Consider the following 23,148-nt stretch of genomic DNA (forward strand, 5'->3'; position numbering starts at 1 on the left):
TATAAAATATTTTCTCTCTGACCTGCAGCAGGTCTGTCTCGCAGGACAGTGTGTGGGGTTCTGCCCCTCAGTGGGATGTTACAAACATTATATACCAAAAACTACGTGTGCTATATTTACAATAATGTGCCAATACCTATCACCCATGTTGAACAGTGTGTCCCCAGCCTAAACCAACAGAAAAATGCCAACACCACAGTGAAACATGGAGGGCATGAAGAAGAAGAAAAAGGACAAGGCACGCCCAGTTTCCTCCATCTTGCCTCCTTTGAACCCCTTGTCTAGAATCCTAAAATTCTACTTTTGCACCTGTGCCACACTAATTACTACTTATATCAAACACTCAGAGCTTGTAATTCATCCTGTAAGATTGAAAACTCTTTTCCATGGACAGAGATCAGAGACAGTGTCTCTCGGGGCTCTGTACAGGGGGGCTCCTGACCCCCTGCCAGGGTCCCAGACCTTCCAGGGCAGCCAGAGGGATGCTCTGGATTCCCACATCTCCCCCTCCTTTTTGAGCCAAGAACCCTTCTTTGACAACTCTGTCCATGGTCTGCCACATGCACTGAAGCAAGCACAGCACAAGCATCAGAAGGATTACAATTCCCTATAAATATTTATAACTGTTTTCAAATTTTCCTTCTACAGCTGTGAAAGGTTAAACAAATTGAACACACCATCCATCTAAGATTTAGTTTCCCTCCAGGTGTGTTTTCTCTCATGATACCTCTTCACATTTATCACTCTTGTGTCCATGCGTCCGCAATATATGTTCAATTGTTGCTTTGTTCTCATTTCACACTGTTAGCTCACAAATCACTCAGTGCAAAAGGAACAGCATGGGCATCTTTACTCTGCCCACAACCTCTTTTGATCCAACTGTGCCAAGGCTCTTTTTGATGCCACCTGCTGTGAAAGCAGAACCATTCCAGATTTCCGAGCCTTTTGTCCATGTGTTAACATGATCATTGTCACAATCTGGATCACTTCATTCATTAGATTTTTTCCTTCTTGCTCTTTTATCAAAGTCATGCTGCGTGTTAACAAAAGATCTCCCAATGCAGCATGGACTGTCCCTGACATCCGTAGGGATAGCAAATCAAACTGTGTTCTTACAAATGAAAAAGATCTCCCGTGGCAATTATTTTGAAACCTGGTTGGATGGTTTGTTCGACATCTTAGTGTAGATACACCAAGATGATGCTTCTTTACAAATTCTGTGGTTTGGAATGACTTCTATGATTTTATCTTTGTTTTGTGCCACTCCGAAAAGCCGTATTGTTATATAAAAATTCATTTTTGCCACAACTTTCCAGTTCTCAGGGCTCATAAGGAGCTGCAGAAAGAAACCCCATCCAAACACCACCTCCATTCCCCAAATTGAGAATGCACTTGCAAAACTGTTGGAGGGATGTCTTTTGGAATCAGCCATTTGTTCACTGGCAAATTCATACATGTTGAAAAGGGCTTTTCTGGCCTTGAGTGTTTCAGACTGATGGTGTCAACCCTGATGTGCTGCCCAGAGCTTCCCAAACATTTCTCTTGGTTGAAACATGGACAAAACCACCCCATTGCCCAAGGCAATCAGTGAGAAGATGAGGCACAAGTATAACACTTGATCAAACTGCAGGCCTCATTCCCTGTGGGAATCTGGAATGCAACATCAACATCTCCCTTTCCTGAAATGGGAAGACGACAACTCAAGTCCCAAAGTCCTCTTTTTGCACATAGAATGAAGAGATGTCCGCTGTCTTGACACCTGCTCACGTTTGCATGCTGACTTCTCTGCTTCTGGAGCCAGGATCTGCTTTCCTCTGAACTCGACAAGATCTCAGGCATCCTGCTGACACCCACTTTCAACCCCTGTGAAAACACAAACACAATCCTTGCCCAAAGTTATTAATTTGAATGTTTTTTTCAATTTGATCTGTCCAGTGTCTTGGACTCTCCTCACGTTTCACTCGATGATCAGTGAAGTGGGCTTTACAAAATAATTATTTCAAAATATTAAAATACACAAAATCTCCAGCCTCATTCCAGCCTTATTTCAGGCACTTCTTCACCTTTTTCTCCTTCTTTTTTGAAACAGGAAGGTTGAAAAATATAAAACGTAATATAAAACAAGACAAATGACCTCAATGATAAAATGGATAAAACTTATCAAAACCAACAGCAATTCAAGAAGGTTCAAAAGAAAGAGTTTCTAAATAACATATATAAAATTGAACAAAGCAAAATCATTAGAAACATTGTGCCAGCACTTCAGAGTCTGCAAACAGCTGAAACATTTGTTTCCTGTGAAAATCCTTGGCATCCTTTCCCAGGCAAGGCTGACAAGTTTCACCTCAAAGCTGCCTCAGCTGTTACATCTGTAGGATCAAATCGGTAGCTCAAAATGACCTGCATAGGATTCATTTTTGTGCAGAAACCTCTGGATTTTGCTGGCAAACTCATCTGTCCAAGTGAAAATCAGGGCCTGGCCAGGACCCAAACTTTAAACTGGAGTCATGTCCCCTAACATATTATCTAAAACCAAGCTTGTACCAACAATACATATATGATACTTAAAACGTAACAACCTATCATAACATTTCCACATAAAATAAACACTTGAAGTTCAAGAAGATAAATCGATCAGATGACACAAGGATTCATTTTCCTTGAAACTTCTTTGAGGGGAAAAAGGATGTCAATTGGAAGAAATCATAAGATCAACAGTTGACAAAAGGCTGTCAAAATGTTTCAGGCATCTCCCTCTGAGATCTTCTGGAAAACATTTCAGAATGATAAAAAATAGAAATGCAATGATTCCACTCACAAGAGATATAAAAACAAACCAGAAGGTCCACCTAGAAAAATGCACAATACAGTTAGAAACCAAAATGAGACTTCAAAATGGCATGCAACCTGGATAAGATTGCATAAAGGACAATAAAACACAGGAAAATTTGCTATGAAAAAATGCAGCAAAGGCTTCACCTAATAATATGATAAAATTTCTTAACAATAAAATTTATAAAACCCTTAAATTGTTAAAAATAAAAGAAAGGATTTGAAAACAACAAACACCCTTTGTATCATTATATAAGAAATAACAGACTATAAAAACTGACTATTAAACGATGAAATCAATCTCAGAAAACCCAAAACAGATTCCTTTAAAACTCTTATATATTGATAAACTTATAATAAAACACAAAAGACTGAAACAAAACCAAGGATCCAACAAACTGTGTCTTCTCCTTAAATCAATGTTCATCAATGTTTCATGACCTCCTTCTCAGTCAGAATCCTCCCATCCTTAAAGAAAAACAAGTAAACTTTGTTAGCTAAATAAACCTGACCTTTGAAAAACTTAAAATAATTTTTGAATCAAACAGTACTTAAACTCAATATAAAAAAAAAATCTTGGTCAAAAATTCCCAAATTATATTAACTTTATAAAATCCATATGTATCAAATTAATAATATAAAAATTCATTCTCAATTAAACCTTTATAAAACTTAACTTCTTCAGGGCCCAAAACTAAAATAAAACCTAAAGTGATATACTCTAACTAAACAATACTTAAACCAAACTATATAAAAATCAATCCCATCATCAATAAAATGTTAAAATACAACCTAACTTAAACCTTAATATAATAAATTACTAAAAATTTATGCTATTTAATTTTCTATTTCAATTTTCATTATGATAAGATGTCCCTTTCTCACATTGTGTATCCCACACAATGATCCCCTGTCACACAGCAAAGGAACAAGCAATTGTGATTCTTTCTTCTGGTCCTCTTCCACAATCTTCATGTGTCTTCTGTAAAATTGTTTTGGTTAAACAGTAGTTGAAGTGCTTAGAGAAATCTTCCATCCCGAACTTGGAGGATCCTTTCAAGTTGCTCTCCCCAGATGTTTGCCTGAATGGATGCAGTGTGTTGAGGTGTATCGTTTTTGCTGCAGGCCCTCACCATTTCTTCCAACGAGGGTTGACCAGGAAGTGTGTTGATGATTTGTCTGCATTTTTTGTTGACATTTGCAAATGCAAGACCTCGAATCAAGTGTGGTTTTGCTGTTTCTTCATTCACTTGCCTGTTCACTGCTTGTGTGAGACACTCAAGGAATGAAGTAAAAGGTTCTGAAGGTCCTTGCCTGATCCCTGTGTAGATGTTTTCAGGTGTTCCTGCTGATGGAGTTGGTAAAATTGCATTGCATGCTGCAATCTTGATGTCAATCAACACATCCCGTGGTAGCTCTTTAATCTGTTGTCCTGTATTATCATTTGGTCCCAGGGGTTCTACAGTGGTTTGAGTGTCATTACTCCGGCCGGCTCTCCGTGGGACCCTCTTCATACTGGCGCCATGAACAGGGACACCTTTGCTTAAATGCGGATTGCTTAAATGCGGAAGACTCTGAAGAATCAGGCAAGCACCTGATTTGGGAGCTGGAGAGCTGGAGGCAGGAGAGGCCTGGTGAAGAAGGAGACCAGAGTCCAGAGCTTAAGCGGCTGATCAAGCCCCTGCTGAGGTAAGACTGCAATGGAATTAGACGTGGCAATTAAATTACTGACAACTATCCTCTCTAAGAGAGGTGAGGACACCAAAGAAGCAGATGTCATAGCCCTAATAACAGGGGCACATAAAAAAGGAAAGCTTTCTGAACCTGCCCTGCTGTTTAGTGAATCTGAGTGGCAAGAGGTAGGAAACTACCTCAGGGACATTATGATAAGAGGTGGAAAAAATGGAAAAGAAGCCAGAGAGTTAGGAGTTACTTGGAAATCCATCATCAAAACTTTAGAGACTATGAAAGCTGAGAAAAAGGTGGCTGCCACAGCCATTGAGGCTTTGGGAGGCGATGTAAAACCAGTTCCTTCCAAACCATCATGTCTTGTAACATTTTTGGAGTTGGAAATGTCCCCATGAAAGGAATCTCTGCCCCTGTTTGCTCTAATTTGCAAGAGTTGCTAAATAATCCATCACAAAAAGAGGCAGTTGCCCCATCAGAGTCTGCTGCAGCTGATCAAAAATTAGAAAAAGTAACTGATCCCCCTCCAGGAGAAGCAATAGATATGGAAGCAGTGCCTGAAGCAGTAGAAATAGAAGAATTTCCTCAGGCAGAGGGTGAATCAAGGCTGAAAAAGGGAGTTTCAGCTTGTGGGCAGAAAGAAAAAGAAAAGAATGCCGCCCTTCCCTGTACCCTCTGCCTCACATAGCGTCAGATGAATCTGTGCCGTCGGCTGAGTCCGAGGGAGAGGAAAAAGATACAGTTAGAAGGTCAAAGTACTCTGAATCTAAGAACAAAGCTAAAAAAATCAAATTCTAATGACTTAATCCAAGAAGTGTTAAAGAAATTAGCAGAATTAACCATATGGCAGGAACAACTGGAAAAACGAAAAGAGACTGTTCCAGTGCTAAAAACTATTTCCACACCCCTTTCTGTCCCAATCCCAGTGACACCCCCTGTGGAGCCTACTGCTCCACCGATGCCCGGATGCCTTGCAATACCCCCGCAGGCACCAAGGCCAGAAAAAATCCAATTCAGCAACGATGGTTGGGTGTGATTCCAGATGCTATCATAGAAGGTGAGTGGCAGGCTGCCAGTTCTCTTCCTTGCCCTATAATAATCAATAAATAATTGATTAATTATTGATATTAATTATTGATAAATAAAAAATTGGGAGCCTCATTATTGGAAAATACTGCAACAAGCAAAACAAACAGTTACTACCCATGGTATTCGATCAGAAGCTGCCCGACAAATTATTCAGTTTATTTTTATAGCAGATGTCCTGGCCCCTGCTGACTGTGCAAGAGTTGCTTCCCTTCTCCTCACTCTGTCTCAGTATTTGTTGTTTGAAAGAGAATGGGAAAGATTAGCAGTTGAAGAAGCAAATAAACATTTAATAGTAGGAGACCCTCTGTATGGTATACAGGCAGATATGCTAACTGGGCAAGGACCCTATTCTAACACACAAGTTCAGCTACAATATCCTATTCAAATGCACCAAATTGCACAGACTTTAGCCCACCGAGCTCTTTTGTCTGTACCTGATAAGAAAAAACCTGCACCCTATACCACTGTCCGTCAGGGAAGCACAGAGCCCTGTGGACAATTCCTAGACCATTTGTCAGCAGCAATGAAAGACAATGCAGATTTGCCACCTGAACTCCAGGAACATATGTTCCGCACTCTGGCTTTTGAAGGAGCAAATCCTAGAATGAGAGCAATCCTGGCAACATTACCACAAGGGAGCCCAGTTGACGAAATGCTTATGAGAGCCACTCGGGCAGAACAGAATAATCAGACAGCCGCCTCCACGGCAGCGATGAAAGAAACATTAAAGGAATGAGGTCATGCAATTGCAGCTGCTCTGTCTGGAAACGGAGGCAAGCAAACTAAAATAAAAGGTCAAAGTAACAAAAAGATTGAAATTGGTACCTGCTTCCGATGCGGTGAATTTGGTCATATGCGGCGAACCTGTTCCAAAACTGTTTGGTGTCGTGTGTGTAACTCTGATCCTCATTCTACTGTTGCCTGTACTCGCAGACCGTCGGGAAACACGCAGAGCAGCACGAGGGGTCTCCGAGCAAAGACACAAGTACAGACCCCTTCGACCCAGCACACCCCTTTGACACAGATGAAAAATACGGTTTCCTATACCAGCGCATCCCAGCCACCCGAGGGAGTCTCGGAGTGGACGTGGCAACCACAGTAGAGGCAACCCTGAGCAGCAAAGAGGCAACATTGATTCCAGCTGAAGTAAAAGGCCCTACGCTCAGTGCTGAGTCTCGAGTCGGAGGACTTTTACTTGGCAGGTCGCCAACAAGTAAACAAGGAGTAATTGTATTACCCAGTGTAAGAGATGCAGATTTCATAGGGCAAGTACAAATCATGGCCTATGCTTTACAACCACCTGTAACAATTCCCAGAGGCAGCAAGATTGCACAAATACTTCCCTATGAAAACTTTCTTACATATCGAGAGTATTATGAAAAACTCAAAAAACAAGGCCAAGTAGCTAAAGTAAGAGGAAATAACGCTTTTGGATCCTCTGGATATGATGTGTTTTTCACATTGGACCTTAATAAAAGACCGAATAAGAAAATTCAATTGAAAAAGGGCAGTCAACAAATCAGTTTAGAACCATTTCTAGACTCTGGAGCAGATGTCACCATCATTAATCAACAGATGTGGCCTCAGGCATGAGAATTACAGTCTCCAATTACACAAGTAGTGGGGGTGGGAGGTGAAAAAGCACCAAAACAAAGTAAAGACTTAATTACTTTGCAGTTTGAAGATGGCCAAACAATTGTAATTCGACCATATGTAATGCAACTTCCACACACTTTACCAGGGTTGATTGGACGGGATGTTTTGTCACAATTGGGACTGGTCCTGACAAAAGATCAGCATTTGTGCCATGGCCACTGGGCAGCAGCTGCCTATTCTAAAAATTACATGGTTAACTAAGAAACCAGTGTGGGTAGACCAGTGGCCGATGACCTCAGAAAGGCTGCGCATTGCAGAAGAGTTACTGCAGGAACAGCTAAAAGCAGGTCGCATTCAACCTTCCACAAGTCCATGGAACACTCCTATATTTGTCATCCTGAAAAAATCTGGCAAGTGGCGACTTTTACATGATTTATGAAAAGTTAATGATCAAATGTTAGCTATGGGTGCACTGCAACCTGGCCTTCCTGCTCCTACAATGATCCCACAAAATTGGCAAATTGTAATAATAGACTTAAAGGACTGTTTTTTCACAATTCCTTTACACCCTGAGGATGCACAGAGGTTTGTATTTACTCTGCCATCTGCCAACCGTGCAGCCCCTGCCAAACGCTATGAATGGGTCGTTTTACCCCAGGGGTCCAGAAACAGTCCAAGTATGTGTCAAATCTTTGTGGATTGGGCACTTCAGCCTGTGCGAGAGCGATGGTCTTACATGTTAATTTATCACTACATGGATGATATTTTGTTTGCTGCTGAATCTGCTTTAACAGAGAGTGAATTACAGTGGGTCATCAACCATTTGCACTCCTGTGCACTGACTGTCGCCCCTGAAAAGGTCCAGCGTTCTGCACCATGGAAATACCTGGGTTGGCTCACCTCGGACGCTCAGATCAGGCCACAAAAGGTAACCATCACTGCACAGAGCAGTGCCCTGCATGATGCTCAAAGGCTTTTGGGAGACTTACAATGGGTCCATAATATAGTTGGCATCACCAATGATGACCTCCTCCCCTTCCAGTCTTGGCCGCATGGCACCGAGGCACATAGTCCCCACACCTGTTCTCCAGAACAACAGGCTGCCCTGGATGCGGCAGCTCGTAAGATTCAAACAGGATGGAGTAATCATGGATTGCCAGATCAGCCATTATCTCTTCTGATCTGCAATGCCACCACTTCTCCCCTTGCCATTATCCTACAACGGCAAAAGAAAAAGGGGGAGGACACGGCAATCATTCTTGAGTGGGTGTTTTTGCCAGTGCAACCAAGGCATCGTATTTTGAGTCGTTCAGAAGCATTAGCAGCTTTGGTAAGGAAAGGGAGGGACAGAATCATTGAACTGGATGGAGCTGAGGCTGCAGACATCAGCATTCTGGTCCATGGAGATGATTTTGAATGGCTCCTGCGGCATCGATTGAAGTGCAAGAAGCCTTGACAGGCTATACAGGAACTGTACATAACAATCGACCTAAAGGGCCTCTTTGGAAGATGCTTGAGCGATACGAGTGGGTCAAAAGGCCACTCCGTTCTAAAAGGCCAGTTAAAGGGCCAACAGTGTTTATGGACGCAGGGCGAAAAATGAAGAAGGCTGCATGTGTGTGGCAATCAGAAAATCACTGGCAGAAGCACATAATTGTTGGGGAACAGAGAGACAGCCTCCAAACCTCAGAGCTGAAAGCAGTTGGCTGGGCTTTTGGAAATTGAAATAATACACCTGTAAACACAGTATCAGATTCATCGTGTGTAGTCAGCGTAGTGCAGCGCATTGAAGATGCTTTGCTATGAGAAACAAAAAATCAGCAGCTTGGTGAACTGTTTGTACAATTACGTACCACACTTCGGCAAAGAAAGCAGGAATTATTAGAAGCCATCAATGGAACATTGGATTAGGAGAAGGCGATGCACAAGCAGATGAAGTAGTCAGTTGTTTTGCAATAACACCTCCAAGAAACAAATTCGAAGAAGCCCGAAAAACCATGAAATGTTTCATCAAAATGCAAAATCATTGCATTGACAGTACAGAGTTCTCTTAGCAGACACAAAAGGAATTGTTTGTTCCTGTCCTCAGTGTAGTCATCATGGGCCTGGTATAGGGTTGGGAACTAACCCAAAAGGTTTAAAAGTGTTACAAATTTGGCAAATCGATCTAACACATGTTCCTGAATTTAGAAAGTCTAAATATGTCCAGGTAACAATTGATACGTACTCTCATTTCATTTGAGCCACTGCCCAGGCTGGAAAAAAAGCAGTACCTGTAGAAAGATATTTAACAGCCTGTTTTGCAGTTATGGGAGTGCCTGCAGAAATAAAAATGGATAATAGCCCTGCTTACAGTAATTTACGGGTTTGCTAGATTTATGACAACATGGGGGGTGAAGCATACTGGGGGAATCCCACACTCACCTACAGGACAAGCAATAGTTCAGAGAGCAAATCACACAATAAAAGAATACTTGAGGAAACAAAAGACAACAGCGATTGATGCAAGTAAACAGTTAAATAAAGTATTGTTTAACTGAATTACCTGTCCCTAACAGAAGGAAGAGAGGGGCCTCCTGTTGTTATACATCATCAGGCCATTCAAAATAGTCAAAATCAAACCATTCCTGGGATGCAAGTTCATTATAAAAACATGACTATGGGCAACTGGGAGAGACCCAGTCCAGTGTTATTTATCGGTCGAGGATATTTTTGTATTTCTACAGGGAAAGGACCTTTGTGGGTCCCTAGCAGACTTGTCCACCCCCCATAACAACTCCAGAAGAACGGAGGAGATATCAACTTCAGCTCTATCTCCAACCAGTCTACGTTAGACTCTACAACGAACTTGGACCAATCCCACCTTCCAAAGAAGATATCTTGTCAACAGTAGTGACAGAACAATCATTTGGACTGCTAGCTTGTAATGCTGTGTTAAGCAAGTGCTATAAAAACGCAGCTTTTGGGAATTGTGGAAAGCAATTAAACTTTAAGTATTAAGCTGTGGTAATTGTAGAGAGAATGTTGTTATACATTGTAACCGCTTGCAAAATGATTATGCTTTATGCTTAGGCTGCAAAAGCATCTTTGATATTACCTTTGAAGATAATTCTAGAGTATTTCTGAACCTTAGGCCAAATCAGCCTTTTCCAGAAACTTGGATGCCGGAGAGCATTGACAGCCGAAATGAAGCTTTTCTTTGGTGGGCTTTGAACAAGGCTTTAGCTGTTGTCTTTTTTACAAAAAGAACGCAAGCTCGTGGCCTGTGGTGTCCATTTTGCCAGTTAGGAACAAGAATTACAAAATGATGAAATTGTTTCATTTGATTATAGGGCTGATAGGATTGACAAAACTTTCCTTAAAAGAAGACAACATGGATTAACATCCAACCATGAACAAATATGTGGATTACCTGGGCCAATCAGACAGGGCAAAAATCATTCTGTTTATCATTAGCTACCTCTTCTGATCCCATTCGTACTTGCTTAATCGCAGTTCCTTTGAACAATCTGACAGAATTCAGGCCTTGGACAAAAAGTAAAATATATCCCAAGCCTGAACAAGCAGCAGATGAGTTTTGTACTACCACCTATGAAACAAACGGTGTTCCAATTAATTGGTGCAAACAATTCAATGTTTTGGCAAACCCCTTTGGGTCCCAAGCACTCTTAATTGCAAAAGGACTGAATGTTACAGGTATAGAACCTCAGGAGCTTGACATTTTAGGGTCTGCTCCAGGAAATTACTGTCTAGTTTTTGGATTTCAGAGAAAGGACATTAGCTCAGAAAACCTTTGGGCATGCAAGCTAAGAAGTAATAGCACTTGGATTGGCCCTGGATCCCCTTGGTACAACAACATTACTGCTTATTGTGACAATTGGATTTGGCCTGTTCCATGGTTCAGGGCCACGGCACAGATGTTACTTCCAGGAGTATTCCTCACTTCTGGGGATCGTGCCTGGCCTGCCATACCTGCTAAAGCAGCAGGAGGACCGTGTTACTTTGGCAAATTAACATTATTTGGCCCCAGCATCCAACAGGTACTCAACATAAGTCACAAGTCTCAATGTGTTAAGCGTAGTGTACACCAATTAGACTTAGGGCCTGACTGTAGAGATGATGTTCGATTGTGGGGACAACATCTGTCGTTTTAGCAGCAATTTTTGCACTAGAAGTTACTTCTGCCTGAGCTTTTGAACTAATGAGACGACTACCTTGTTGGACAGGGAAACAAATTAATATCACCTCCAAAATATTAAGTGAGCTCACCACTGACGCTGACAGTATACGACATGCTGTCTTAAAGAATTGTGCTGCAATTGATTTCTTGTTACTGGCTTAAGGACACGGCTATGAGGATTTTGAAGGAATGTGTTGCATGAATCTTTCTGATCACGCTGTTTCCACTCACAAGAGACTTTCCCTACTTCAAGAAAATATGAAAAAGCTTACTATTGTTGAAAATCCTTTTGACAAATGGCTCCAAGTATGTGGAATGACTGGATGGCTGAAAAGGAATTAGATTCCTTCTTGTCACTTTTGCTGTGCTTATTATCTTTGACTGTATTTTTTCATGTATGAAGAAAAGTTTAGAGTCTAATGTAGATAGAGCCTGGGTTGTCCAGAAAGAAAAAGGGGGATGTGTAGAGGAATTTCTCATGGAACAAGGGCATGATATCCTAGATGATATTTCTTTGCAGAAACTGGACAATCCTGGCCTCCAGATTACAGAGTAAATTTAAAGTATTTAGGACATCCTTGAAAGAACAATAAGCTTTGTACAAACACAGTAATTAATGCTGGACACTGAAAACTGTCACGTACTATAACCTGATAAGACACTTAGAGTGTAACAGCCAATCTAGAAGTGACTTGCATATGTAATCATAATATGTTAGCCAATTAATATTAATTAGCTCTTGTACTATGTAAGTTGATAAATGTATAAAATATGGAGAAATTAGACAATAAAGGAGGATGACATCTAGCCATATTGGTTTGAGTGTCATTATTCCGGCCGGTTCTCCGTGGGACCCTCTTCACTCAGCTGAGCAGTGACAGCAGGCCCAGCCCAGCTGGGGATGGCTGCAGGTACCTGCACTGTTCTGTGGAAGAGGCCACGGGTGCGTTCCTGCTCTTGTGTGCGCTGCACGGCTGCACCTGGCAAAGAGCGAGCACAGCCTGAGCTGAGGGGCTGTGGGAGAGGCCGGAGAACACAGCCCAGCCCTGCGCTCCCCAGGCAGGGACAGCCCTGGGATGTCCCAGGAGATAGAGCATGGCTGTGGGGTGTCTGCCCGGCCCCTCTTTAGTCCTGTCCATGGGCAAGTGCCCAGGGGATGGGATGGGATGGGATGGGATGGGATGGGATGGGATGGGATGGGATGGGATGGGATGGGATGGGATGGGATGGGATGGGGCCAAGCTGGCTGCAGGCACCGGCCCTGCGGCCCGGCTCTGGCACTCACCCTTCTGCAGTGGCTGGAACTGCTCCACCTCTTCAGGCTGATGTGCTGGGGCAGTCCCAGGGCCTTCTTTCTCCTCCTTCCCCCAGGCCAGTTTGGGCACGTTCGCAGGCCTGTGCTCTACGACACTCCCTGGATTCATGGCTGCTTGCAGGAGAAGGTGGCTCGGAAAAGGTCCAAGTCAGCAAGTGCTGCAGAGTGAAGTCTTGGCAAGGCTACAGGACAGCAAGTCCTGCACTCTGGTCTTGGGGGCTCCTGCCACAAGGACAGGAGACTCCTCATCAAGAACCGTGCTAAGCAAATGCCACGGTCTGCCCTGGAGGGCACCTGCAGAAGAGAAGCCTCAGGAAGGCCAGAGGTCACCAAGCCCTCTGGTCTGGCCACGAGGTCACCTGCCAGAGTAACGCCTCGGGAAAGCTCCAGGTCAGACATGAACCAGTGCGCTGTGCGGGGGCTCCTCACGACACCGCTCTGTCCCGTCCTGTCCCGTCACGTGCTCCGAGCACTGTGGTGTGGTCTTGTCACTGCCAGCTCCTATGTCACCCCGTGTCACAAAGGGCCCTTGGACACGCTGTCCCGTTCCATGCCACGGTGACCGTGCTGCACCGTGTCACAAAGGGCCCCTGCACACACTGCCCCCTGCCCTGGGGCCGCCCCCAGCCCACCCAAAGTGGCTCAGGTTGGAAGGAATCCCTCACCCTAATGTCTAAGACAGCCCGACAGGATCTTTAGGAACGGCTCAAACCATCAGCAAACGCTGCCCTGCTCTGCGGGCTCAGAGCAGCAGGAGCCCCTGCAGCTGCTGACACAGCCGCGCTGGGAAGGGCACGGGGCCTTCACAGAAGCTGGCACGGCCTCCTCGGGACACGTCCCATGTAGTGGCCATCCTAAGCACAGCTGTGTGACACAGACGAGGAACGTGTGGGCCAGGGCACGAATGCTGCTCTGACCCCTGGGGCCTGGGAAGCGCTGATATCAGCAGGTGTGGCACAGTCCCCACCAAAGCAGAGTTCCCCCAAGCCCTGGCAGCACCGGTGCCCATCTCCTGCCCCAGAAACCTGCGTCCCGAAAGGGCTTCTCTGCCAGAGGGCAGCCAAAGTCCGTGTGCACTGGGGGCTGTGCTCCGTCCTGCAGGGGCTGTTGGCAGGAGCACCTGGAGCAATGCTGGCAACACTTGGTCTCTGTCAGAAGCTCTTACTCCGTGCTGAAATTATTTTCTCATTGAAGTCATTTCTTTCAGTGAAATAGAGATTTTTGTAGTTCACTTGAATTAACAAAATAAATTAAAACATTTAAATTTTAGTTTGTAGAATTATGTGTTGAATTTTAACCTTTTACTTGAGAAACCTCTGCCATGGTACAAAGGGCATAAGAAAATACAAATCTCTGAAGCTTCTTGCATAAAGGACAATGCCAGAGAAGACCAGGATATGCAAAGAACCCAGATAAAGGGGCTCCTCTGTCTCTAAGCTTATCAAGACTGACAGACCTACTCAGATAGGCACGAAAGGACCAAAAGCGCATGCACAGAGGAGAAAAGTTCAAGAGTTCAAATAGGAGGAAGACCACAATCTTCAGCCTCAGAGACCACCAGAGACCACCCGCGTGACCACCATAGCAAACCACGCATGCCCAGAAGGGCGTGGACCTATTTAGCATGAGAGGCAAGGACAGGTGGGGCCAGGGGTTGAATATGCATGCTAAAGTTGTGCAATGTATTGCATATGGAACACTTTTGTGAATAAAGTTGTGGGTCAGACTGAGGCTTGGGGCACAAGTTTTTGGAGAACTATCTCGCTTGTGCCGGGCGCTGGCATACATACCCACTTCATAACTACATCAAGTTGTGGAGTCTATTTATTCTGCAAATCGCTTCATCAGCACAAAAACACCTTAGCTGCGAGGGCACAGAAGAATCTGACATATTAGAATCTTCAGTTCAGGAAAGCTTTACTTCCCATTGCTCAACTCAAGTAGTTTCAAAAAGTTACAAACTTCCCAAATTAATTTGAATAACCTGAGAAGGTGAAGAGTTGGAATTTTGCTTCCCATCTCAATGCAGCAACTCATTTGCCTTAATGTCATCCACTGAGAGTCACTTTACAGAACAGAGCACTACACAGAGGCAAAAAAGGGCCATTCTTTGGTTTACAAGCGGTTTTCCATGAAGGAATGATAATATCCTTATTCTCTTAAGGAATAAAAGCTCTCAAGAAATGAGAGTCCACTCAGTGGTACAATAGTAGCCCAAAGAAATGAGTAGATGGCAAAAGGGCTAATCCTCCCCTGGTACAGATATCTGAGTGGCCAGTAAAGTACAGCTCTCCCCTCTTGTTCCCTGCAGGAGAATCAGCACCATGAAGAGGAAAAGTCACAGATATTCCTTCTGCCCTCCCTAACCAAAGCTGTGCCAAAGCACAGATGCTGCCTTCAAACTAACTCAAATTCCAGCCTAGACCTCTCACCTTCCAGACAACTCCTTCTCCAACACCCCACCAGCACCAAGCCCCCCAAACTCCCGCACAGAAGCCCTCAACACCCCGCCAGGAGCCCCAGCTGTCCCCATCCCTCTGCAGAGCTTTCCCACCCTCCAGCAGACGCCCTGGTTCCCTGCAGGTGCCGTGGGATGGCACTCAGGAGGATCTGCTCCAAGGCCTTCCCCTGGAGCACGCTCAGGCTGCCAGGCCTATGGATCCTGGATCATCCTTCCCACCGAGCCTTCCTGTGCACGGCTGTTCCATTTGCACCTTTGCGCTCAGCTCGGACTTCTCCACTTCACCAGGAGAGCTGGGAAAGGATGGAGAGCAGCCTGGCAAGCTCTTTCTGCAGCTCCCTCTTTACCCTCAGGGAGGTAGAACATTCCACAGGAAAGCAACTGGTGCCACAAGGAGCGGGTGGCCTCAGGCACCTTTGGGGATGGAACAAGGCCTTGGTTTGACATAAGTAAGCACAAGCAATTCACATGAGTAAACAAGTAATTAGCACAGACATGCCTAAGTACTTAGCACCAGTTAGCATAACAAAAACCTGTCTGGCCTAACTTGACATGAGAGTGACCTGACAAAAAGCTTTAGACACAGTCTACCAGAAGAACTAAGGGCAAGTGTGGAATCAGCCCTGTGCAGGGAAGCCCTGAGGAAGACTTTGTGCTGCTTTGGGGCATCCAGACCGCTCCTGGCCAGGGCCTGGACATCAGCTTCAAGTATGGGAATCTGACACAATGTATTTCCAACCGCCTGCCTATGGAATCACCTCAGCAGTGTAAAGATGGATGGTGATTTTGATACAACTCCTACATCAACCCACTGAAATTTATATGTGGCAGAGAAACACTTTAGTGGGGTGCAGACCCCTGCCCTCCTGCCAGGTCAATAAAAGAGCTTTTGGCTGACAATGCATTTGTCTGCCGATTTGTTTGAATGAGGGAGACCCCTCAGGACTGCTGTATCCTGAGGGAACACCGTTGGCCTTGGCCTGTAGGCACCTGCACAAGCTTAAAATCAGCTGCCTCAGCTTCCAGGACCTCTCTTGGCCAGCATCCTGACGTGGATGGAGGACTGCTGCGAGGCACTGCTGGGACCCAGCGGGACCGGACCGGCTGTCTCGTGTCCACGTAGCACCCCTCACACAGCCAGGGCCATCCCGAAACCAGACAAACGCTCACGTGTCAGCACAGGGGAGCAAGGAGCACTGGGCTCCTCTCAGGGTATCTCAAAGTTCAAGAATCCAACACAGCACTGGTAAATTTTTGGGGGACCAAGGACTTTGAGTATCAAAAGGGAAACTCTAAATTGTAGGGAGGGAAGTAAAATGCCTGGGACATGTGATTTGTCAAGGGAGCTGGCGGCTGAACCCTGAGAGTATTGCAGGGATAGCCTCAATCCCATGACCAAACACTAAGAGGGAAGTCAGAAGGTTTTTAGGCCTGTTGGGATACTGTAGGCTATGGATTGAAGGATACACGCAGGCCATCAGGTTCTTGTATGAAAAGTTAGTAGAAGAAGAGATTAAGTGGGAAGAAGACAACAAGCAAATTTTGAAGCTTTAAAGCCAAAATTAGTCAGTGCAGCAGCACTGAGTCTTCCTGCCTTAGACAAACCCTTCTATCTGTTTGTGGATATAGAAAAAGGGGCAGCACATGGAATGTTAGCCCAGGACCGGGGAGGATCCAGGAAACCAGTGGCCTATTTATCAAAACTGCAAGACCCTGTCAGCTGGGGGTGGCCAACCTGCATTCAGGCAGTGGCAGCGAGCGCCCTACTCGTAGAAGAAAGCAAAAAATTAACCTTTAGGGGAAAATTGAAAATATATACCCCACACTCAGTAAGAAGTATCCTCAGCTAAAAGGCTGAGAAATGGCTCACTGATTCCCAAGTACTAAAATATGAAGCCATCTTAATAGATAATGGTTTAGAGCTAGTCGTGAGTAACCAACTCAACCCTGCCCAGTTTTATATGGGAAACCAGGTGAGGAATTAATATATAATTGCCTAGAAGTTATAAACTATCAAACTAAAGTAAGAGAGGACCTAACATATCAATCACTCCAAGGTGGAAAACGATTGTACATCGCTGGATTTTCACGGGTAATCCAGGGCACAGGGTATTGGGGTAGGCTATAGCAGATGAAGAGTTAGTGACCCTAGAAAAAGGAAAGTCACCTTCCAACTGGTCAGCCCAAGCATGTGAGTTGTATGCCCTAAAGTGAGCTCTGGAAATATTAACACAGAAAAGAGAAACAATATATAAAGACTCAAAATATGCTTTTGGAGTAGTGCATACCTTTGGAAAAATTTGGGAAGACAGTGGGCTATTAAATTCAAGGGGAAAGGAACTAAAAACTTCTTTTAGAAATGTTAGAAACCTTACAAATACCAGAAGAAGTGGCAGCAGTATATGTTAAAGGACATAAAAAAGGAGTGACTCAAGAAGCACGAGGGAACCATTTAGAAGATTTAGATGCTAAGAATGCAGCCGAATCAGGGACAGAAAAATTAATGATAGCATTAACCCTTTTGAGAGAAATGGAAGAAGTCCCCGTATTCAGTGAGACAGAAGAGAAAGAATTCCTCAAAACAGGAGCCAAGAAAGATAACAAAGGGAAGTGGGGATTAGCAGATGGGAGGCAAATGTTGAATAAACCCCTTGCCAGGAAAATGCTAGAAGGCAAACATGGGACAACACACTGGGGTACACAAGCGCTAAGTGATCAATTTCTGAGGGACTGGGGCTGCATAGGAATTTTTGGGATAGCTAAGCAGGTAATTGAAAGGTGTGAGATATGCCAACAAGTAAATGAGAAGGTCATGAGGAAAACACCAGGGGAGGGACGAGAACAAGCCTTACAGCCCTTTCAAAACATCCAAGTAGACTTTACTGAGCTTCCCCAGGTACAACGGTGGAAGTTTTTGCTAGTGATAGTAGGTGACCTGACTCATTGGGTAGAGGCGGTACCCATGGTTAAAGCCAATGCCAATGTTGTGAGTAAAACACTTCTAGAATCAATCATTCCCCAACATGGGATGGTGAACAGGATTGATTCAGACCAAGTGTAAGAGGCCGTCTGAAGCCCCCACTTTTGCCTACCGATTGCCACAAGGAGAAACCCCCTTCCCCACTACAGTACCAGCTTGGAGAGAGCGGCAGTGCAGGTGCAGTTGCTGCACTGATACGTTAGCTGTTCCAAACAAGGCCTGGCAAGAACTTGACAAGGAATCGGCAAGGACCTGGCATGAACACAGCAAGGAACGGCCTGGTGTATCTTTGCCCACTCTCCTCCTGAAGCCGAATGAACTTTTGGGGTGACCCTAGTGGTCTCTCACTGAAGACCTCTCATCTGCCCCGTTACCACTGTGACAGATGGACAGAGATGGAAAACCCTCCTTCTAAGGACTGAGACTGAGACCCCTCCCACAGGGAGTGGGGAAACCACTAATGACATGACCTGTTCTTCTTCAGTAATTCCAATGGACTTATTCTTCATTGTGTTCGTCCTGCCTTGGTGGTTTCAGTGGAGTCACTTGTTCCCCTGCAGCAATTGCAACAGACTTTCATTGTCCTGCATGTTCCCCCCTTTTTTCCTCCGTGGAGTATAACTGAACCCCTGAGTTGACCAGAACTTTGAAGACTTCCCTGACACAACCAGACGGATCCCCATCGTCTGGACCGGTGAGGATCTCGCCTGTGTTGGTAGCTATTCCCATCCCCCTCTTTTCTCTCTCTCTCTCTATCCTTTTATCTCCTTTCTGATCCCCACTATCGCATTTACTGTTTTGGCCCCTAATAAAGGTGCATTTGTTGGGATTAACTGATAGTCCCTTGTTGTTTGCCTGTTTGCACGTTTGGGATTGGTGAAAAGAACCATCACAACACCCCACACAAGTGGATCATGACACCAAGGAGCTCATTTCATCTCTAAAATATTGCAAAAAGTTGTGCAAACCCTGGGAGTAAATGGGAATTACCCACTCCATGGCATCCAGAGTTCTGGTCACACTGAGAGGATGAATCAAACTCTTGAAAGAGCTCTAGATAAGCTGATGATTGAAACCCAAATGTCATGGATGAAATGTCTCCCTTTGTCCTTATTAAGACTTAGAACTCAACCCCAGTCAGATCTGGGGGTATCACGCTATGAAATGATGTTTGGGTTACCCTTTTTGACCTCACCCAAGAGGGTTGCCACCTATGAGGAAGGGGAAGCCAATGCCAAGAAATATGTTATGTCTATAGCAGAAACCTTAGAAGGGCTAAGACATAAAGGGGCAATTCCTCAAACTACGACCTCAGTTTCAGAATCCATAATATCAATCCCGGGGATTGGGCGATGATCAAGTCATGGAGAGATCAGCCTCTAGCTCCTCAATGGGAAGGTCCCTTTCAGGTACTGCTCACCACCGAATCGGCCGTGTGAACTGCAGAGTGGGGATGGACTCATACCAACAGAGTTAAAGGCCCAGCAGGAAAAACACAAAGAATCGACTACATATAACATCCAGACCAGGTGAAACAAGATTGAATCTCAAGCAGAGACTGAAAGACAACCAGAAAAACACCAAGACGCCCAAAGTCAAGCTTCCACCAACCAGTTTGAGAACTGTCTTCCTGTTTTAATGGGTGAGAATTACCAGCACCTGTTGAGGGGAAGTACACAAGGGACCGTAAGAGGTAATGGGACAGCTTCTTTAAGAAAATAAGACAAAGGAAAGAGGTCAAGACCCCTTTTTTCGCTACCAAGAAGACTCCATAGCCCTGCTGCGGGTAGCAACCCCGTAGGCATGGTAAGGTAGGGACAAAAGGCCATATTGGACCACTGTCATTCCCCAGCTGTCTTTGAATACAACAGAGACTGGAGGGCGAGACCGAGCTGGCCTCTGGACCCCTAAGATACACTGACCTCTGTTAGGCCCTTTTGTCCATTCCAAATAAGTGTGTCTAAGGAAAACCTGGGATTTTTCTCCTGTTTCCGCTGTCCTTGCCCACATCAACAGATGCTAGTATGACTCATTCAAGAGAGAGAGAAATTATTTTACTTAATTGTTCAAGAATAATGACTTATAGAAAAATAACATGGGGGTTTGTTATAGATGAGTAATCCTGTGGTTGACTCTCCCAATTAAGGGGTGAATATTAAGTAGATGTTAAGAGAAGTTGTGTAGGTGGATAGTTATCTTTCCCTTCCCCCTTGCTTTGTTATCACAGGATGCCCTCAGTAGTCAGGGCATTTGGGAGGGTCGGATTGTTGCTATGGCAGAGCCTGAGCTCCAATCAAGCTGTAAGAAAGTGATCTCCACCACTGGACAGCGAAGGAGGAGTGGATTGACAAGACTTTGGGAGGGGCTGGAGGTATTAAAGACAGAACATCCATTTTGTAGATGAGCACATGGTGACTGAATCCTTTGCTCCTGGCGCTGTATTCTTTACTTTATTCACTCATCTGTTGTATTTCGATAAGGTTTGAATAAAACTATTTAAATTATTGAAAGTGAAAATTGTTTCTTGCATGGAGTTGGGGATTGTGGGGCAAGGTTGTCCACACTGGGTCAGACGTCAAGGTAAAACTTCTCTGACCTGCCCAGACCTCCTTAGGAGCGGCCCCACAACAATATCAATCATAGAATGCAGCAATCAGCTCTTCTCAGAAGAGAACAGCAATTAAAGACACTCTTTAAAATAGGAATACATATTTCTTAGAAGCTCTTTCAAATATTTCTCAATAACTGTAAAAGGAAAACTTCTTAATAAACTACATTAGAGCACAGGGGAATCAAGGCAGAGCCATGGCTTCTCAGGATTTACTTGATCCTAATGAGCATCGTGGCGCATTTGGAGCTGAGCCCTGGAACCTCAGGGCACAAGAGGAGATTGCACAAACCTTTCCAGGAGTCAAAGTCAGAAGAAAACCCCGAACTGTCTCAAGGCATTAATGGGTGCCACTGAGGTCCATCCCCAATGCAGGCTCCTCATGGACTCCTTGGAGGAGAGAAATGGAGGCCAGGATGGCAAAAAAACCTCTCGGAGACTCAGTGTGGAAAGGACAATCCAAAGTAACTTAAATTCTTTGAGTATCTCAAAGCATCAATGAGCCCCACTGAGTGTCAGTGCAAAGCTCTCAAGGGACTCGTTAAAGCAGATAATTGGGGCCATGATTGCACAAACCTCTCACAGAGTCTGGATCAAAAGGGAAACACCAAGTACCTGAAAAGAACTGAAGCACCTTGAAGCATTAATGAGCCCCACTGAGTGTTGTTCCTGACAAAGCCTCTCCAGGGACTAATTACAGCAGATAATTGGAGGCCATGATTGCACAAAGCTCTCAGAGACTCCAAGGCAAAAGCAAAAGCCAAAGTGCTTTGAAAAACCTGCAGTCCCTGGGAGCATGAAGGAGCCCCCAGGGCCATTCTTGAGCAAGGCTCCCCAGGGACTCCTTCCAGCAGATCCCTGAGGCCACAGGGATGTGGGCTGGGGGTGGATGCTGAGGGCAGGACAAGGGGCTGACAGTGCCCAGCCTGGCTGGGGCTGTGCCAGGAGGCCCCAGTGCCTCAGGACAAGGTGTCTCCTGACAGCCCTTGGTGGCACAGAGCCTGCTGTGCCCCAGGGCACCAGGACTTGGCTTCTCTTTGTCCCCACCTGTCATCAGTGCCTCCAGTTCTCTGCTCTGCCTGGGGCCTGGGGACACTTTCTCAGTCGTGCCCCTCAGTGGGACCCATTAAAAGTTAAAGAAACTTTGGAGTTGGATTCTGACTTGGAGTTCTGGAGAGGTTTCTGCAGCTCCCTCTCAGGGCCTGATGTTCAGGGCCTGAGCACAAAGCCCCAGAGGGTCATTAAAGTCCTTGTGCTGTGTCTGTGCTGCTGAGCTGGGCCGGGCTCCTGGCACAGAGGGTGATCCTGGTAACCAAGGAGGGCTTCAAAAGCACATTTCTCTGGATGAGCAGCTCTTCTCCCAGCCCAGCAGGGCTGGAGCACTGCCTGCAGCCAGCCCGGGCACAGCACAGAGGCACAGAGAGCTTCCATCAGTCAGGGCTGGGAAGGTGCTGAGAAGTGCCTGGGGCAGAATCCCTGGCAGCCCTTGGCACAGGAACCTCTGGCTGCAGGACAATGCAGCTGCAGCACCTGGAGTGATCTACAGCTGGAACATCCCAATGCCCACAGACCCTGTGAGTACATTCTCTGAGTATTTCTGGTGCAGGGGAGGTGAAATGCTCATGAATCTCTGACATGCTGAGGGGTTCTGGTCAGTTATGGAATGTTTCCAAGACAAGGATTTTGATAAAAATGAGGAAATTTCCTAAGAATTTATATTCAGTTTCCTACTGCTGGAGAATGGCAGGGAGAGAAGAATAGATATTAACGGTTGATTATGAATTTTGACAAGCACCTGAGACATCCAAACTGTTACTTTTAGTGATCAAGAGGTTCACAGAAGATCCCTAATGTGCTTTCAGCCACTCTGCCCATGGACAGCAGCAGCATCACCTCTGCTGGAGCCATCAGGCTCAGTCTGAGCTGTCCTTTCTCCAAGCTGCAAACAGAACCTGCCCCCAGCCAGTGCCCTGCAAACAGGCAGGGTTCTGTCAGGCCAAGGAGAGTGCAAGGAGAGAGGAGATTTGGGGTCTGTGAGTGCTGGCAGGGAGAGCTCAGGCAGAGGGAAACACCTGCAGGAGGAAAATCCCCAGGAAGCAGAGAGACGATCAGGGAAGGAGAGAAAGCAAAACCCAGAAATGCTGTGGCAGGGAGAGTTTAGAGATGTCCAGAGGATCCCCTCCAGTGCAGCCCCTCCCTCTGAACAAGCCCCCTCCCTCCTGTCCCCCCAGCCAAGCCTCTGCCCTCAGGGCCGGGGCTCCAAGGCGTGCAGCCCCTCCTGTGCAGGCAGAGCTGCAGCAGAGCCGTGGGGCAGCTCTGCAGCCCCGGGCCCAGTTCCCTCTGCAGAGCACAGGGCTGGGAGCAGCTGCCCGGCACTGGGGGCTCTGGGAGGGGGCACAGC

General features: G+C 45.5%; 2 pseudogenes; one reads left to right on the forward strand and one right to left on the reverse strand.

Moving 5' to 3' along the window:
• LOC137466906 (zinc finger protein 850-like) overlaps window positions 1-23,148 on the reverse strand; it is an 807,951-nt pseudogene that overhangs the window by 323,018 nt on the left and 461,785 nt on the right.
• The window catches only part of LOC137466908 (zinc finger protein 850-like), a 743,182-nt pseudogene that overhangs the window by 313,948 nt on the left and 406,086 nt on the right, over window positions 1-23,148 (forward strand).

The sequence above is a fragment of the Anomalospiza imberbis genome, unplaced genomic scaffold (genome assembly GCF_031753505.1).
Source record: "Anomalospiza imberbis isolate Cuckoo-Finch-1a 21T00152 unplaced genomic scaffold, ASM3175350v1 scaffold_47, whole genome shotgun sequence".
In the NCBI taxonomy this organism is placed as follows: domain Eukaryota; kingdom Metazoa; phylum Chordata; class Aves; order Passeriformes; family Viduidae; genus Anomalospiza; species Anomalospiza imberbis.